We start from the raw sequence: 6,039 nt of genomic DNA, 5'->3' as shown, positions 1-6,039 counted from the left end.
GGGAAATTAGTTTCATTTATTACCAATCAAATCAGAGTAGGATAATGAGAAAATAAAACCAAACCTTAAAACACCTTCCCCCCACCCCTCCCTTCTTCCCAGCTCAAATACATTCCCAATTTTCTCTACCTCCTCCCCTCCAGCGGCGCAGGGGGACAGGGAATGGGTGTCGCGGTCAGTTCATCACACGTTCTCTCTGCTGCTCCTTCCTCCTCAGGGGCAGGACTCCTCACACTCTTCCTCTGCTCCACCGTGGGGTCCCTCCCACGGGAGACAGTCCTCCACAAACTTCTCCAACATGGGTCCTTCCCATGAGCTGCAGTTCTTCACGAACTGCTCCAGTGTGGGTCTGTTCCACGGGCTGCAGTCCTTCAGGCACAGACTGCTCCAGTGTGGGTCCCCCACAGGGTCACAAGTCCTGCCACCAAACCTGCTCCAGCGTGGGCTCCTCTCTCCACGGGTCCGCAGGTCCTGCCAGGAGCCTGCTCCAGTGTGGGCTTCCCACAGGGTCACAGCCTCCTTTGGGCACCCACCTGCGCCAGTGTGGGGTCCTCCCCGGGCTGCAGGTGGAGATCTGCTCCACCGTGGACCTCCCTGGACTGCAGGGGGACAGCCTGCCTCACCATGGTCTTCACCACGGGCTGCAGGGGAATCTCTGCTCCGGTGCCTGGAGCATCTCCTGCCCCTCCTTCTGCACTGACCTGGGGGTCTGCAGGGTTGTTTCTCTCACATATTCTCACTCGTCTCTCCGGCTGCAGCTGCTGTGCCCCAGCAACTTTTTTTTACTTCTTAAATCTGTTCTCCCAGAGGCACTACCACCATCACTGATGGGCTCGGCCTTGGCCAGTGGAGGGTCTGTCTTGGAGCCGGCTGGCATTGGCTCTGTCAGACATGGGGGAAGCTTCTAGCAGCTTCTCCCAGAAGCCACCCTTGTAGCCCCCCCCTCTACCAAAACCTTGCCACGCAAACCCAATACATGCTGTCATGTGAAATGCAATAAAGTCATTACAAGTCAGAAATGATGAAGCCAAAGAGGAACTACACCAGGGAGCCAGACGTCTTTTGGGCATGCCATTATCCCATTTGTGGCTGGGGGAGAGTGTGATCTGAAGCCTTGGCACCCAGGTCCCCCATGTGAAAGGAGTTTAGGTAGCAGCTGTCAATACTGTGTATGCCCCTTCCTCTCACTGCTCTGATCAGCTGTAAATGCTTCCATGGTCTTTAGTAGCTGCTGATATATTATGAAGATTGGAGATGTGAAGCAGGTAGTGAATGCCCAGTAATTTTGCAATTTGGCATTCTGTTTGCACATAAAGAAAATTAAGGGCAGAAAGCATTTTGAGTTTGGAAAACAATGGCAGAATGCTCCAACATGATGGGATCAATTCCTGAATGGTCTACAGATAGCGCTGTATTTCCAAAAGACTGCTTTTTGCAATGTACTTCACATCCATCAATAACCCTGGCAGAGGTAAGGGATCGAGGGTTCTGTGGTTCTCTGGATTTGCAAGACTTTGATCAAATTTCTCCTCCTGAGGAAAATCTAATGTGTAGCGTTAATAATAAGGCAGCATTATGGGATATTGAAAACAAAGTCTGGTAGCCACAAAACTCCTAAGAGATGGTGCTAATCTTGAGAAGTTTTAGATATTGGATTGGTCTACTGTAGAAGGTGAAAGGCAAAATCCTGGAGTGCCAGATCTTCAACTCAGGTCAGTGAAGTCAATTTGCTGGAGCAGAAACAGCCTCTACCCTAAACCTCTAGAGTTCATTCCATTTGGATTGTCAAGGAAAGGTTAAGGGTGACTTATTTTTGGTCTTTTTGTGCTGATGTGGGAGTTGGTGTGATTGGAAATTGAGCCTAGACAAATGGCAAAACCAAAGCATCATCTCCTCCTTCCTCAACTAACCCTCTGAGTGACTTCCTAAGAATTGTGCTGGACCTTGTGGTTTAGGTCAAGCCTGGATGATTGCTTTAATTTTGTGAAGTCCAATAGCTTGTATCAGATGATGATCGTGTTGTGTGACCTCCTGTGATCTCTTACCAGAGGTCTCTTATGAGAAGTCTCTCATATCTGTGAATCTGGGATAACTTTGTACAGAGAAAAGAAGACGACTTTCATCTTGATTTTGGGGATGGAAATGTAGAAATAATTACTCTGGTCATACTGATGTACACAACAGGGTTTTTTTTCCTATTTTATTATGTTCTTATTTACTAAATTTAAGAGATCTACTTTTGTCCCCTTTTGCATGCTGTTCTCCCTTTCTATGGTGTGGTGTAAAAGTAGCAGTACTGCTACACTGGGGCTTAGGGATTTCCCCTGTCATACTTCATTCAGAAGCACATAGGTTGTCATTCTCTCTGTACAACTTTTCTCATCTTCATGTATTTGATTCATGTGGATGCTTTTAATGTGGCTGGCAGGACAAATAGAAGCATATTATCTGGCATTCAACATTTTAAGTAAAAAGAGCAATTCAAGGTAATTTATTGTTTTGTAGTATCAGAACTTTTGAAATATATCCATGTTTTTTCTTGCAGAACTAGCCCTTGTACATTCATGGATAAGCTACTGCACACGAGATACAATGCTTTTGACTTCTAATTAGTCCTTCCAGCAATTGTTATTTATAGAAGGTGGAGTGACATGATGTTGGAGATGAGCATGATTTCAGTCCTGTGCTCCAAAAATATGGCTTTCTATAACCAGAGTGAACAACAAATTAATTTTTAAGACAATTCTCCATAAGGTTGAACAATGATAGGACCTTAGCGCATCCGTGCATGCATGCAGAGCCAACTCACTTCATGACTGCGGGCTGCAATGGCAATGAAAGTGAACAAAATGAGAGAGTAGAAATCTGTATACAGAAATGTTTATTCATACACATGAATGAGTGATTGTGGTCTAATACATTTTTACAGTAGTTAATATTATGTTTTCCAAAGTCCCCACAAGCATGGCCATTGCAGAGAAAGAAAAAGTTCCTATGTTTATTGGTTAAGGCCTCTATGTGCTCCTTATTTCAGGAATCTTTCATGCACTATGAAATCATCAAAGCTGCTGTGTGTATCTTCTGTTGGCTTAATTTTTTTTGTCAGAGTTACTGAGGAGTAAACCTTTTTTAAAAAGGGAAGATTTCTGAGATTTTTTTTTTTAAACTAGGGCATAGAAGTTTGGCTTTATTATTACATTTAATGGATACTGATGATTAAAAAGAGTGTGGAACACATTTCAAAAAAGCTTCATATAGGACTAAATATAGTGCTTCTTTAGTATAAAAATATAATTATTACTGAAAGTGCATTTGGAAATTTTTCTACTTCTAGTTCCTTCTTAGTCATATGTTGATGCCACTAACCTGATTTGAAATTAAATAGTATCGATCAGTTATCACAAATACTTTACATTTAATGTTGAATTATTAGACTATATTCATTTATTGGTTTTACTTCCTCCTACCCTGCTGCTCCATCTGCTGCATACTTTTCCTACTAGGCTATTTTCTACCTACCTTTTTAAGCTAATACATACCATGTAGGGAAATAACAAAGCATTGAATACTTAGGAAAAATGTTATTTGGGGAAGATGGAAGAACTGAAGTCAATAGAAGACTATCTGAAGGGAGAAAATGAGAGATTTATGACATATATTCACAATGACAGTAGTTTAACTAAGAGTGTGACTTTTAAAATAATTTATTGAAACTGATTCCTTGAATGTAGATGTCCAGACCTTAGTTGTTACCTGGTTTATGGTAATTAACATACTATCAAAAGTTTAAATTTTTTACATAAATTTTGTTCTAGCTCTTGAGGGAAGGAGTGAGAAAAATACAGAGAAAGTGTTTTTCAGATAAAATATTTTACAGGTAAACACAGGTAAAGTATTTTTCAAAAATATCATTATGTAGTTCATCAGTCTAGCCAAGACCTCCCCTGCAAAAGCCACTGAAACTTGTAGCTATTTGCCAGCACAGCATGTTAGAGAGTGTTTAGTGGCTTTTGAAACATCAATATGCAGTTCTTTTCTATTCCAGTTCCTCTTTGAAGATGGCTTTATCCATCTTTTCTAAAAGTGATGCTTTTGCTTTTAAGTTATAAATTGATTAAATATTGTTTGTTTTTATAGCCCTTCTTTATGTAACCCACTCAGAGCTGTTGACTACTGATGTGCAAAATTAATCACTGTAGTTAATTCTAAAATTACTACAAATGTCTGCAAAAAGGTAGATGCTTGGAAACTGCTTAGGTGGCAGGTTTCTGGAGACTTAGCAGCTTGGGAAGTGTCCTGAGAAGGCACAATTTTAGTTAAAAATTACTGTAAAAGAACAGCAAGAAATATTTACAGTGCTCAGAAAAATGTAGATTTCCAAACACTACAAATAAAATCTATTGGAATGGACTATTCAGGTGATTATCGAAATGTTGTTTAATGGAGGCGTTTGTTGTTGTTTTTTTTTTTATTAAGAAGAAGGGAGTTATTTTTACTTGGTCATTGCTTCCCTTATCTGTTTTTGTTTTCTTATTTTGATAACAGCAGGCTGAAACACTTACTTATTCTTACAATTCTTTTTAGAGCACAGACCTAGTACACTGGCTTTACACAAGCCCTGGTGCTGGAGATGTGTCAGAGAGGAGCTGAGTAGAGCGGGCTCTAGGGACTATGGCTTCCATAACAGAAACAGTGGAATAGGCTACTACAGCCTCGAAGTGATTTTCATTTACAGTGGCAGGTGAAAACGGTGGTATTACTGGACCTGGGTGAAGTAAATGAGACAAGCAAGAGCCACATTGCCAGCGGCACAAAAGCCCATCTTCTTGACATTTCTGAGTAAGAGCTTTTTTATCTTCTCAGAAAAGTGGCAGCCACTCTTACCAAAGCCAAATTAGGAGTAGGGCTGGATGCTTTCTGGATGAGGGACACTGCATATACTGGGAATATCAGCCTGGTTTTGTCATGTCTGAACTACTCTTTTGAAGAGTGGAAGTTGTGGCTTAAATGCTCCTCTGCCTGAGTCCAGCCAGCACTGGGCACTTGGAATAAAATTACCCTTTTCTCAGCATGGGATTTCATTCTCCAAAAACTCATTCCAAAGACAATGTGGGTAAAACCCAAGAAAGTCTATGTCTCACAAATGAGCAGACTGCTTTGGAAAACCAGGAGCTCAGCTCATGACCAGCTGAAGAACTGCATTTTCTAGGGTAGAATGTCTTTCCTTTTAGAACATACGAAGTTTGCTTTTGATAGGAGAGAGCATTGAAAGCAGAGCACTAACATCTGAAATGAGCTCAGCCTTTCCTTGTGGATAGATTGCCTTGGGGAAAAAGTGGATGAATATCCTGTCACTATTTTTGTTGCGGTCTCTTGAGGGCAGTCACAAGCTGCAGCACTGGCCACCAGGAAAATGCTAGAACTGAGGCTTCTAATGTGAAATCTTGCTGTTACTGCTTCTGCTTAATGAATGGAACAAATATTGGTAAAAGGATTAAATCTAAATATTATTAGTGTTATGCATGTGGCTTAAAATTCCTCCTGAGTGAACACCTGGTGAACAAACACGTATCCCCTTTGGTTTCAGTGGAGGTGTCCTGGATTATACAGCAACTGGGGGAAGAAGGTTTTTATGTAGAAACAACTGTCAGACAACTGGGAGAATAAGCAGCTTACAGGAAACTGTGGGGAAGACGGTCAAGCTGAATTTAGATACCCTGCCTTATTGCCCTGAAAGAAAGAAATGCAGCTACAAGATCATTATTTAATGTAGATACACACCAGTTAGCTAAAAGGCAGTGGGTTTAAGTGCTATGTGACCTGGGTGCTCTAGCTGTTTGCTAAGGTGACTTCATTCCTCCAGGTGCTTTTTCTTTGACTTTTCCCATGTTGCCACCAAGCCAAAGGTGTAAGTCTGTGCTGCTGCTTCATTCCTTGCGAGCTGCTGTTGTGCTGGGGATGGGGCTGGAGCCTGTTGTGGTCCGCAGTGATCAAGCAGGAGACAGGAGCTTTCCCTTTGCAATAAGAAACTCAATGGAA

The sequence above is a fragment of the Buteo buteo genome, chromosome 3, assembly GCF_964188355.1.
Source record: "Buteo buteo chromosome 3, bButBut1.hap1.1, whole genome shotgun sequence".
NCBI classification, from domain to species: Eukaryota; Metazoa; Chordata; class Aves; order Accipitriformes; family Accipitridae; genus Buteo; species Buteo buteo.
Note: the sequence above shows the minus strand (reverse complement) of the source record.